The following is a 13,151-nucleotide window of genomic DNA, read 5'->3' on the forward strand; positions in this document are numbered from 1 at the left end:
CGATTGGGGATTTTGGGCGGTCTGCCCCTGTTCATGCACAGAGCCAGGGGGGATTCGGGGAGGTTGGATTGCATCCCTCTAATTCACGCTCAAGGGTACAGGCCGGATGGGGGAGTTGGGGACCCGCCCCCGTTCACAACTCAAAGCAAGTGTGGATAGGGAAGTTGCTGCGTTCACCTCCTGTTAAGCACAGAGCAGGGCCAATTCAAGGGGTTGAGGAGCTTCCCCCCTGTCACACACAGAACGAGGGCGGATCAGGGGGTTGAGGAGCTCCCCCCTTGTCACGCACAGAGCAGGGGCCCATCAGGGGGTTGAGGAGCTCCCCCCTGTCACTCACAGAGTAGGGCCGTAAGGGAAGTTGGGCCACCGCCCCCTGTCATGCACAGAGCAGGGCGGATCAGGGGGTTGGGGCGCCGCCTACTGTCACACTCAGGGCAGGGCCCGATGGGGAGGTTATGGCTCTACCCCCGTCACACACAGAGCAGGGCCCATGGGGGGGGGGGGCGCCGCCCTCTATCACCCACAGAGCAGGGCCGATCAGTGGGGTTGGGGCGCTGCACCCTGTCACACACAGAGCAGGGCCGATCAGGGGGTTAGGGCACTGCACCCTGTCACACACAGAGCCGCAGGGCAATCAGGGGGTTGGGGAGCTCCCCCCTATCAGGCACAGAGCAGGGCTGATCAGGGGGTTGGGGCACCTTCCCCTGTCATGAACAGAGCAGGACAGATAGGGAGGTTGTGGCCCCACCCCCTGTCACACACAGAGCCGCAGGGCGATCAGGGGGTTTGGGCGCTGCCCCCTGTCACGCTGATCCCGGTGCCGGGAGGCATATTACCCTTTTACTATATAGAATAGAGGCCTGGTGCACGGGTGGGGGCCGGCTGGTTTACCCTGAAGGGTGTCCTGGATCAGGGTGGGGGTCCCCACTGGGGTGCCTGGCCAGCCTGGCTAAGGGGCTGAGGGCCGTTTTCAGGCTGGCGGGTGACTGAAGCTCCCAACTGCTCCTTTTTTTCTTTTTTCTTTTTCATTCTGGGCCAGCTTTAGCTCTGAGGCTGCTGAAAGCAGGTTTCTGGCCTTTGTTTACCTTCTGTATTTGATACAATGTTGCGGTCCGGCTGGCAGAAGCCTGGCTGACTAACACAGGTTTCTGGGGTTTTGTTTAGCTTCTATATTTGCAACATAGTTGCTTAGAGTTGCAGCTGAGAGGCCGGCAAGTCAGGCGGGGAACGTTGGAGTCTGCCGTCACTAGAGCAAGCAAGCCTCCCTGTTCGCTTCAAGCTGCCTGGCTGCCGGCCGCCATCTTGGCTGGCAGTTAATTTGCATATCGCCCTGATTAGCCAATGGGAAGGGTAGCGGATGCACGGCTAATTACCATGTTTCTCTTTTATTAGATAGGATATAAAAGCCTAAGCAACTGTTACTACCTGTCGACTGAATGACTGTTCGACTGGTTGCTATGATGCGCACTGACCACCAGGGGGCAGACGCTCAACGCAGGAGCTGCCCCCTGGTGGTCAGTGTGCTACCACAGCCAACCTCCCGGGGTCCCTCTCCCCGGCAGGCCAGCCCCAACCAGCCTGATGGGGACTGGGTGAGATGGCCGCCATTAGCTCCGCTCTCTGAGGGACCCCACCCATGCATGAATTTGTGCACTGGGCCTCTAGTTTCTATATAATACAGTGTTGTCAACTATAGTAACCATGTTTTACATTAGATCCTCAGACTTCATTCATTTTATTGTTGAATGTACCATTTCACCAACCTCTCCCTATTTTCCCCATCCCCAGCCTCTGGCAACCACTTTTCTACTCTCTGTTTCTATGAGTTTCACTTTTTTTTAAAAGATGCACTTATAAGTGATACCAGGTATTATTTGTCTTTCTCTGTCTGGCTTGTTTCACTTAGTAAATGCCCTCAGGGTCTATACATGTTGTTGCAAGTAGCAGGATTTCCTTCTTTCTCATAGCTGAATAATATTCCAGTGTGTGTGTGTGTCCACATCATATTACCATGTATTCTGTTTTTAAATGTATTTCTAATTGATTTTAGAGAGGAAGGGAGAAGAAGAGAGAGATAGAAATATTAATGATGAGAGAGTATCATTGACTGTCTGCCTTCTGCATGCCCCACACTGGGATGGAGCCCGCAACTTGGGCATGTGCCCTGACTGGGAATCGAACTGTGACCTCCTAGTTCATAGGTCGATGCTCAACCACTGAGCCACGCCAGCCAAGCTCACCTAGTCATATTAGCAGTATGACAAAAACAGTTCAGAACAAGGCGCATGGTTGTTGAAATCCAAGTCCCTAGGTTACTGAAACCAGCACCTCTTCCTTCCTGCCGGAACCTTCCGAGTCAGTTCCCATATTGATTGTTCTGATTTTCAGTTTCCTCTTTATTACTAGGATTTATTTCTTATCATGTTAACTTTAAGGGTGTATATATTACATGTTTTCTTTTTGATTACTAGTTAGTGGCAACTTAGTGAGGCTTCAATAATTTGAAGTTAAAAAATAAGTATCTAGCCTGCCCAGTGTGGCTTAGTGGTTAAGCGTCGACCTATGAACCAGGAGGTCACAGTTGATTCCTGGTCAGAGCACATGCCTGGGTTGCAGGCTCGATCCCCAGTGGGGAGCATGCAGAAGGCAGCCAATCAATAATTTTCTCTCACCATTGATGTTTCTATCGCTCTCTCCCTCTCCCTTCCTCTCTGAAATCAATAAAAAATAAAATAAGTACCTAAATACAGATAAGAAAAAGGGTATTAATAAAGATATTGCCAGTAATGAAAGGAAACGGTGGTTGAGTAATGGGACTGTGGAATGAAAAAAGCAAGAGAGGAAGAGTGGGATCCAGGCAGATGAGGATAGGGATAGTAAAACTAATAATCACCATTTACTAGGTGCTGACTATGTGCAGGGCACTTTGCATGTGGTGTCTCATGATCCTCCCTTTAAGAAAGGAAATAGTATCCCCATGGTCCAGAGAAGGAAAGTGGAGCTCAGGAACCAGAGTGTGAGAGAGCTGATTTTAATTGTCTACGCCTTCCATTAAACCCTGCTGCTTCCCTTAGTATGTAGAACACATTGGATTCTTGAGAGAAGAGTAAGGCGAAGATTATTATAGTCTCTTTGAATGAACTTCTTGTTCCTGATCTTACTGCTGTTTTGTAGTAAGAGTGTGCTATTATACATACATACATACACATATACATATATGTATGTGTTACACCTATACATACATATACACAAATATACTTGTATATGATGGTATTGGTAATTTTATCTACGTCTACATCTCCGAAGCAGGATTCTTAGTGGTGATTCAGGCTGTATGTGCTCTCATGCCTGTCCGCTTTTGTCAGTGGGAATCAGCTGGATGCCAGGCCTGGACACTCTTGAGCAGGGTTCTGCAGATGTTTCTGTAAAGAGCTAAACAGTAAATATTTCTGGCTTTGTAGGCCATATGTTCTCTTGCTGCAACTACTCAGCTCTGCTGTTATACAGGAAAGCAGCTATAAACAATACATAAACGAGTGGGTGTGGCAGTATTCCAATTAAATTTTATTTACAAAAAGGGCAGTGGTCCATATTTGGTCCATGGGCTGTCGTTTGCTGACCCCTGCTCCAAGTCTGCTCCATGATGAAATGTCATGATCACATCCATGTACCCACAAACGAAGGCTCCCGCTGTACTTAGGGAACTCCCAGAGGCTGTCTGGGTGGAGCAGAACGAATCTGATGGCAACTCTTGGAAATCCAGGAAGAGTCAAGAGATAATAAGATGGAATTCTCTGGCACACAACTCTTCTCTTATCCCAGTCTGACTGCAAAGAGAAGCTAGACAATGTTGGTGTTGGCCAGGGAGCTTTTCATAAAGAGAGTTATAGTATTGCATTGGACTTTTTGAATCATCCTTGTCTTCCCACAGTCTGGTGGGACTGGTAAAAAACCAAAGTGAGGTTGGATTTTTAGATTATTATATGTTAGATAGAGAAGTGTGTGAGTTTTAAAGGAAAAAAAAATTAAGTTAGATTTAGTTTTCATTTTAATAGTTAGTTTCATAATTTTACAAAAAGACATGATGGTTGGCCAAGTAGTGGTTTTTCTAGTCATGACAACTTCCCTTTTGATTACCTTTTATCTTAGTTTCATCAAGGGAAATAACAGGTTGGCTGAATTTAAATCGGCACCCACTGACCTGAATTGACTGCTCAAGAATCTGGGGCCCAGAGAATAGATGGGTTCTGACTAACACTGCCCTAAGCATGGAGGTTAAATGGATTCACTTTGCATGCAGCATACCATTTACAGAAATCATGGTGAATCTTAGTTTGCTTCTAGTTTGGACCAGGACTTTCTATATAGTTTTTGTTCATTTGTTTTCTTCCTGAAGTTTCTAATTGTCTTTCTGGTTTTGTGTTGATAAAAAGATAATGTGCCTTCATCTTACAATTCAATCACTCCAGCTTCCATTTTAAGTAACATTTTCTATTTCTTTTTCTGAATATGGAATACATTCCCAAAGGTCAAACATCAGGAATCCTAAAACAATGTCCTTCTTACTTTATTCCTATATTTGCTCAGTTCCCACAATAGGTAACCACTATTAGTTTCTTAGTAATTCTTTTCATTAAACTTTTGTGCAAATGAAAGCCAGTGCACACAATTATTTTTTTCCTTTCCCTCTTTCACACCAGGGGCAAAAAATATTTTTCTGCATCTTGCTCTTCACTTAACAATATACCTTGGTGATCTTTTTGTGTTAACCCAAAAAAAGATTTTTCATGTGTGTTTATAGTGGCAGTTTTCATTACTATACCTGTATTAATGACCATCATATATTTTACCCTTATGTTATTGACATTCTTCTCTTTGGCTAATGCCAACATTGAAGCGAATAATCCTGTCCATCCTGCACATCACAGTCATTTTGCATATGCCTAAGTATAGGATGAATTCCTAGAGTAAATTCCTGGGTCAAAGGTTATATCCACTTGAGTTCTGAAAATGGTTGGCGATTTGTTCTCTATACAGGTTGTGCCAATTAGAACTCCCAATAGAAATATATGAAAATACATGTTCCCTTGAAGCGGCAACATCACACCATTCCAAAGTCCTTTGTATTTTTGCTAGTCTGATAGGTGAGAAATAATAGCTAGGTATAGCTTTAATGTACATTACTTTTATTATAAATGAAGTTGAGCATCTTTTCATGTTTTATGAGTTGTTTATAAATTTTTAATTTTTCATATTCTTTTTAATTTTTTTATTGGAGTTTAGTTTTTCTTGTCTGTGTCTAGGACATTTTATAACGTGGGAAGGTTAGCCTCCTGCTTTCCTATGACTTGCATATATTTTCTTGATTTGTCATTTATCTTTTGCTATTTTGATTATTTAATAAGTTAAATTTGACTTTGGGTATAGTAGTTCTTTTTTGTCTTGCAGTAGGTCTTTGTTTTGTGTTTTTACTGCAGTCACATTTAACAATCTTTACTTGTGGCTTTTCAAGTTTGTGTTTCAATTAGAAAGGTATTCTTCATTCCAAGGTCATAAAGAAAATCCCCCTCTATTTTATCCACTATTTGGTGATTATTTTACTTTACATTTCAAGATTTGGACCTTTGGGGATTTATCCTAGTTTACAATATGAGATATGGATCTAACTACAGTCTCTCTCATTATTCACAGATTCTGTATTTGCAATTCACCCACTTGCTAAAATTTATTTGTAACCCCAAATCAATACTTGCAGAGTCTTTGCTGTCACCTGCAGACATACAGGAGTGATGAAAATTTGAGTTGCCTGACACATGCCTGTTCCCAGCTGGGGTTGTTCTGCTTTCTTGCTTCAGCTCTAGTACGATAAACAAGTGTCCTTTTCATGGCCACATTTAATACCACATTTTTTTGCATTTCCATGCAGTTTGTTGGTGATTTTGCTGTTTAAAATGATCCCTAAGTATGGTGCTAAAATGCTGTCTAATGTTCTCCAGAACAAGAAAGCTATGATGTGCTTTTGGAGAAAATATGTTAGATAAGCTTTGTTCAGGCGTGGGTTACAGTGCTGTCGGCCATGAGTGAGTGTTAATGAGTCAACCATGTATATTAAGGTGTCTTTACACAGAAACACACGTAAAACAAGGAATGTGTTGGTCAGTTGTTGATAATATGACCAGAGACGTACAGAAACCTAACCCTGTATTTCTCCTTAGTAAAAATGGTTCAGTCTTCACTAAGTCAGTGTTTGCAGCATCTTTATAGAATACAACTACTGCTAATGAGAATCGACTATGGTTTTTCAAGATGTTATTAACTGCCCCAACACTGTCTCTGAATAGCTCACCTTTTCTCACTGAGATGTCACCTTTATCATACACTAAAGGCTCATTTCTTATTTTGTTTTATTGGTCAGTCTGTGAATTCATGTACCGAGACCACATGGAACTTTATTTTAAAATAGTTATAAAATCTGCTAAGCATACTTTCCCCCTCATTTCTCGTTTTGAAAGAGTTTTCCAGGTTATGTTTGTTTTTGTCCTTCTGTTCCTCCTTTGGCCTGTGGACCTTCCTGTGCTTCTGTTTTAGCCAATGTTCTTTAGTTGAAGTAACAGAATCTCACTCGTATATTAGCTTTGAAATTAAGGAGGCGACATAAGGAAGATTACATGGAGGTGGGAAAGAGATGGGATTGCAGGATACTGAACAAGATTGTGTGCCCTCTTGATGGTGGTTGTGGCTTGCTTTATTTTAATTTTTTAAAATATATTTTTATTGACTTTGGAAAGGAAGGAGAGGGGGGAAGAGAGATAGGAACAACAATGATGAGAAAAAATCATGGATCAGCTGCCTCCTGCATACCCCCTACTGGGGCTGGAGCCTGCAACCCGGGCATGTGCCCTGACTGAGAATCTTACTATGACTTCCTGCTTCATAGGTCAAAGTTCAACCACTGAGCCACACCAGCTGGGTGGTTGTGGCTTATTTTAAAAGTGTGTTAACCTAGATGCACAGAAATAATGGAGAGGGCTTGCTTAAGGCAAAGATAAACTTTTACTAAAAAGTTACATATCTAGGGAGTGACTACCTACTCTGATCTGCCCACTTAGAAATTTATGATCAGATCACCCTGTGAGGTTGCTTTCCATGTAATCCTCTATTTCATCCACGCAGAATAGGTGGGTATTGAAAAATCCAAGGATATGACCAGTCCTGAGCATAGATGCCCTTGGGAGCCTGGGTCAGGGTCCTTCAGAGACAGTCTGGTCCCATGTGGTCTCTCTCTCTCTCTCTGTTTCTGTTCACCTGGTCGATTCATTCCTCTCTTTTTCTCTCTACAGAAATGGTTTCAGGTCTCTCGATCAACAGGACAAAAGATGGCTACCCCATTGCTGCCAAATTACATCTCTTCAATTCAAGTGACCAACCAGGTCAAGAGACAACAGCATCTAAACTCCTGGGAGGATCTGATTTGTTCAGTTTGGGTCCAATTAGTGGGGGTCAGGGAGCAGGGCATATGTTCAGATAATTCTACTTTTGCAGCCAACAGAATGCAGGCGTAGCTGGAAGGCAGTTATGGGCTGGGCAGATGACTTCATCACTATAGCTCATTATTGTCATTTCCATGCCATCCTATTCCCTTTATTCTTTTCATTCTGGTTCTAAAGTCTTCTAAGGTTTTGATGCCCTGTGGTACCAACAAAGCCAGGATGCCGTTTCCCTCCCTAGAAACAATTGTTCCTTAAACAATTATTTCTCTCTGAGTAGTCCCTGCCTTTTAAGCTCCTTAGCCTGGCTTGCTGGCCTTGGGAGGGACTGCTAGTTTTGCCTTCAGGAGCGTTAGTTAGATAGGGCCTCACTAACAAAACCAGTGACCTGGTTCATCTCTCAGCCTTTGGGGATGACTATCTTTTTGCAAACACTTGGGGAGAAGATAAAACAAAGAGAGACGATTCAACTCCATAGCTCCCAGTGTCTCCATTCCCTCCATATCCTAGCCTAATGGTGCTAGGATACAATAGCCTTAACCACCGAGTTACCACTGTGGATGAATAAGTGGTGCTGTAATAAATCATAAATTCTTATCGGGCAGGTCATGGTGAATAGTCACTCCCAAGGCATATAACTTTTTAGTAAAAGGCTTATCCTTGCCTTAAGCAAGCCCTGTCTATTATTTCTGTGCATCTAGGTCAGTGGTTCTCAACCTTCCTAATGCCGAGACCCTTTAATACAGTTCCTCATGTTGTGGTGACCCCCAATTTCATTGTTACAAATTGAACATAATTAAAGCATAGTGATTAATCACAAAAACAATATGTAATTATATATGTGTTTTCCGATGGTCTTAGGTGACCCCTGTGAAAGGGTCGTTCGACCCCCAAAGGGGTCGCGACCCACAGGTTGAGAACCGCTGATCTAGGTGATCACACCTCTGAAATGCCTTTTTTCAGAGGCCTCCTTCTAAAACATAACCACCCTCAAGGGAGCAAATAGTTTTAAGTATCCTGTAGTCCAATCCCACTTTGCTTTCTCCCACCTTCACGTAATCTTCCGTAAATTCTCTCCTCAATTCCAAATGCATAAAAGAACTGCAAAATGTTTATCACCAGAGCATTTGAGATCCTGCTCCCTGGCATATGTCGTCAGCTTGGCTCAAACTTATGAAAACTCTACAGGTTTGGACGTTTCTTACGTCAACATTGCAGAGAACTCTTCCCAAGTGCTCACCATTCCCTGGTACCAATGCCACCGAGTAGGACAGGAAGTCAGAGCACAGGGCTCCCTCTTCACATAGGGAGCATCTCTCAGTATTACTGGCACAAGAGATATTTGGGGTACACACAGACATCTGTGCTCCGACAGCTTGAAGCTGAAACCTTTTTTTTTTTTTTTTAAGCTTGGTGACAACAAATTTGTATGAGCTTCTCTTTAGGGAAAAACATGACTATCACGGTTTCTAATTTTAAACAGAAAATCCATTTTCCACCATCATCCTTGATCAGAAGTAGTCTTTTCGAAAAACTGGAGGGAATGCAGGATTCTAGTGAATTCACCTGATCTCTAGAGAGTACATTTTAAACAACACAAGGAAGTACTTGAGGAAAATGAAAATGCATTGGGTTGGAGTTCTCTTTCCTGGGGAAGACCAGAAAAAGCTGCAGGTGGGGGAGATGAGAGGAGGAGGGGGTTGGGAAAATCCCTCGGAAGTCATTTTCTTGAGTATCAGAGAAGAGGAAGGAGCATAAAGATCAGCTGAAGAAGTGGGACTCCTTGATGAGATTCTTGTAATGAACTCCCATCCCGACGGTGCTGCAAGTGGTCCGTCGAATCCAAGGCCTGGGCAGCTGTAGGGAAGAACGGACAGTGCCAGTTCCTGCCTCTGAGCAAGGGCAGAGACCTCGCTGGTCCTCTGCAAAGCATCCTCAGGCCAACAGCGCTCCACACATTTTTCCGAGACGTTGGATCATTTGCAATTTGCCCCACGACTCCCACACATTTGCCTCTTAGTGTCCCAAAGCTCTCGCTGCTGCAACGTTCCCATAGGAATGTGGACGCCTGCCAAGCGACCTCATGAACATTCCATTCATCTCCTTGGCTGGGAGGCAGCAAAGAAGCCAAATGGGCTGGTTGTTTAACTGTTTGGGTCCCAAATTCACCCTGAAATGAATGGTCAAGCTTGTTGAACTTTTCCAACAATCATGCAGAAAAACAGAAGATAAAACCAAAGAGAAGTATGCATTTATTCATATGATCCCATCTGAAAAACAGCTATTTTTAAAGGTAGCCAAATGAAAACCACATTCTCTGATTTTCCTTATTGTGAAATCACCCTCCACCAGAAAGGCATTTTGAAGTAATGAGGCTTTGTGAGGTGTGACTAAAAACAATGTGACTAATTTTTTTTAGCAAACGCAGCAGAATACAGCCATCCAAATGAAGGTTGTTGTCTTCCAAGTAATTCCAAGACGCTCAAACATGTAAAAATCCTTTTAGGGAATTACTGGCCAAGTCTTGCTCTCACTGTTTTGCTTTCTGTTGATCATTCATTCAGCATGTAGCATGTATTAGACACCTCCCGGGTGCCAAACACTCTGCCAGGTCCAGAATATAGAGTGAGGAGAGAGATGCAATCTCATTGCATGTTTGATGAAGGAGGCCCCCTGGGGCCGGTGGAAAAAGTTAGCCCAACCTAGGTTTGAATCCCAGTTTAGCCTGTGCGGGTTGTGTAACCTCAGGCAACTTTCCTAAACTCTTTGAGTCACAATGTCCTCATGTCTAAAATGAAGATGGTAAAACTGACTTCATAGGATTGCTTTGAGGAGAAAAGCAGATAAAATGTGTAGTAACTAGCCATTGCAGAGACCGATACAGAGCCGTTGCTCAGCCGATGAGTGTTCCTGTGATTATAATTGTTTGATTTACATAGCTAGTTCAACCATCTCTTTTGGGGGATTAGACTCTGAATGCACTTTTGGAAAAAAAATCAAACGTTTTATTATGTGTATGTGGGTAATACAAGGTACAAAATTCAAAGTGTACAAACATTAGGCGATGGAAATGAAAACTTCTTTCTTCCCTTGCTCCTCTGCTGCTCATTTTTCTCCCCGGAGATAACTGGTATGACCAGGATCTTGTATATTTACAGATTTAATTATATTTCTTGGAGATAGGTTCATAACAATACATTGGTTCCTGCTGCATCACTTTCATTTTTGAATGATTACATGGCGTTCCATTGACTGGATGTATCATAATTGATTTAGCCAGGCTCCTATTGGTTAACATTTGTTTCTAATCATTGGCCATAACAACAGTGCAGCAAACACCCTCCTTGTGCTCAGCTTTGACTAAGGATAATTAAACCAAAGGCAGCTCCAGGCAACATCATTGGAACAAAGTGACTGGTTGGAAGCAGAGAATGATGACCCGATTCTGGATTGTTTTCTCAAAATACATCTCACTATTCCATTCCTGGAATATTCATACTATTCCTCAAATGCTACCTACTAGAAAAGTGCAGTGTCTGCATAATAATATTACAAGAACTGCCCAGCTGGCATGGCTTAGTGGTTGAGTAAATATGAACCAGGAGGTCACGGTTTGACTCCCGGTTGGGGCATGTGCCCAGGTTGCAGGCTTGATCTTTAGTAGGGGGTGTGTGGGAGGCAGCCGATCAATGATTCTCTCTCATCATTGATGTTTCTCTCTCTCTCTCTCTCTCTCTCTCTCTCTCTCTCTCTCTTCCTCTCTGAAATCAATGAAAATATATTACATTATTTAAAAAATAATATTACAAGAATGGTAGCATTCACCTGAAACCTATATAATTTTATTAACCAATGTCACCCCAGTAAATTCAATAAAGAAAAAGAATGGTGGCATTCTAGTTCAGACATGACTGTCATACAACCCTTCCAAGATCTATAATAAATGGACACATTTTCCTGTGGTTGGCACCAAAGAGTCAAGGATGCAGAGATTCCAGACAGCCCCTCTAGAAGCAGCTGTTAAGAAGATTTGCACTCCAATTTGCTGCCTCAGCTTGAAACAGTGAAATGTATTAAAATGTGCCACATCGGTTAACATGGGTTCAATTAGATGAAGCCTGCCAATTTGGAAGGAGGACAAGTGTTCCTTGGTGGCCATCTTTGCGGTTGCCCAGGCCTGCACCGGCTGTGTGTGGAATTGAGTCAGAGAGAACCTATACATGAGGTTCTGGCACAATCCAAGCACAACTGAAACCTGGATATTAGCCTTCCTGGATGAATCCTTATTTCTGAATCACGAGAAAGGCCCACGTGAACAGGTGGCAGGGGAATGGAAGTCTTTCTAAGAAGTCTCCTCCGTCAGACGTGCACGCGGATCCTTAAATGAGCTCCATGCAAATGAAAACCGGTCCCAAGGACATCTTGAGCCAAAGAAAATTCTTGGTTGGGGTTGAAAAAATGTCAGATAAATAGTTTCTCCTTGCTTCTCAGCGGGCTCCGGCTATCGCTGCGATCCAGATCTGGCCTTCGAGCAGTTCTGGCAGGTTTATCTTGGACCAGCTGCTGTGATGAAATCGCAGTAATTCCAGGTTTCCCTCAAATCTAGACTGAGCCAAAGGCAATCTGGGCTTCTAGCATCCGGCTGACTTCACTGCCTCTCTCCAGTCCTTCCTCGGCTTTCAAGCTTCTGATTTTTTCTTTTTTAACTGAGACAGGGGTGGTGGAGGAAACCCTTCCAGTGCAGCCCAGAAATGTGGAAAATGTTTATTTCAGGTTAATCCAGGAAACCTCTATGGAGCACCAGTGAGGTTTTAGGTAGGCCACCTGGTGTGATACTGACATGGATTGTGTATCCTACAATATGCCAGGCTGTCCTTCAGGCTTCCTACACAAAAGATCTCATTTAATGCACCAAGAGCACTATGAAGCAGAATCTGTTTTCCAAAAGAGCATGGTGGGTCTCAGGAAGGTTGAGTCTCTTCCTTGACCCCCAGCTGGTGTTTGAACCTGGCCCTAGCCTGCGTCTCAGGCCTCTGCTTATTCTCGCTGTGCTTCGGTCCTGGCCATAAGCAAGAAGGCCTTAGACAGAGTCCTGGAAGAGAGACTGTGATAAGAAAAACTGAGGTGAACAAAAGGGAGGAAACTGAGACCCGGATGAGAGAAGGGAGAGGTGGGTGAGTAGAGTCTACTCACCCTGAGCCCAACCTCTGAAGCCCTTTCGGACCCTGGGAACCCAGTGGGAGGTTGTAGATGAAAAGGGGGTTCTATGGAAGGTAACCTCACAGGGTGACCTGATCATAAATTCCCAACTGAGCAGGTCATAGTCGGTAGTCACACCCCAGGCATATATGTTTTGAGAAAAGGCTTCTCTTTGCCTTTAGCAAGCTCTGTCCATTGTTTCTGTGCATCTGGGTTAACACACCTTTGAAATGTCTCTTTTCAGTCCCCTGCTTCTAAAGCATGAACCACTCTCAAGAGAGCATATCATCTTGTCAGCTATCCTGTATTTGAACGCTACCTTGCTTCCTCCCACCCTCATATAATCTTCCTTAAGTTCCCTCCTTAATTCCAAATGCATAAAAGAAACAGCACATTTATATTCTCTGGAGCATTTTAAGTCTTTCTTCCCAGCAATTGTCGTCAGTTTTGACTCAAATAAACTCA

General features: G+C 43.5%; 1 long non-coding RNA gene across 1 annotated transcript in view; it reads left to right on the plus strand.

The window, feature by feature from the left end:
* The window catches only part of LOC102431774, a 78,485-nt gene extending 67,785 nt beyond the window's left edge, over positions 1-10,700 (plus strand). The window contains exons 3-4 of the long non-coding RNA XR_001348384.2: positions 7,341-7,430; positions 9,907-10,700. This is a non-coding gene — a long non-coding RNA (uncharacterized LOC102431774). The remainder of the gene's footprint in view (positions 1-7,340; positions 7,431-9,906) is intronic.
* The last annotated feature ends 2,451 nt before the right edge of the window (positions 10,701-13,151 follow it).

The sequence above is a fragment of the Myotis lucifugus genome, unplaced genomic scaffold, assembly GCF_000147115.1.
Source record: "Myotis lucifugus unplaced genomic scaffold, Myoluc2.0 scaffold_61, whole genome shotgun sequence".
Lineage (NCBI taxonomy): Eukaryota > Metazoa > Chordata > Mammalia > Chiroptera > Vespertilionidae > Myotis > Myotis lucifugus.